We start from the raw sequence: 337 nt of genomic DNA, 5'->3' as shown, positions 1-337 counted from the left end.
ATAGAAAACTCAACAGATTTTAATGGCATGGCCTATATAATCACAATCACGATTAAAAGTAACAATAGAAACATAAATCAAGTGACCATTATTTCCAGCATCTAAGGGTTCTGTTACAACCAATAATGTAAATTAAGCTATCACATAATTTGATATAAACATTAATGTAAATCACACTATCCCATGACTTTACCATTCTCGCGAAAAACACCATCACCACACATACTCAAACAAGACTGTCCTCCCTTCCAATTAACTGTCTCTAGTTATCTGGAATAGGACCACATCAAGCAACAAATAGCCACTACACTGCCCAGCCCTAGAAAAATAAATAAAT

General features: G+C 34.1%; 1 protein-coding gene across 3 annotated transcripts in view; it reads right to left on the bottom strand.

The window, feature by feature from the left end:
- The window catches only part of LOC119590814 (zinc transporter ZIP11-like), a 24,849-nt gene that overhangs the window by 22,399 nt on the left and 2,113 nt on the right, over nt 1–337 (bottom strand). The gene's annotated exons all lie outside the window — the stretch shown is intronic.

Source organism: Penaeus monodon, chromosome 27 (genome assembly GCF_015228065.2).
Source record: "Penaeus monodon isolate SGIC_2016 chromosome 27, NSTDA_Pmon_1, whole genome shotgun sequence".
NCBI classification, from domain to species: domain Eukaryota; kingdom Metazoa; phylum Arthropoda; class Malacostraca; order Decapoda; family Penaeidae; genus Penaeus; species Penaeus monodon.
This window is presented reverse-complemented; position numbering and strand designations above follow the sequence as displayed.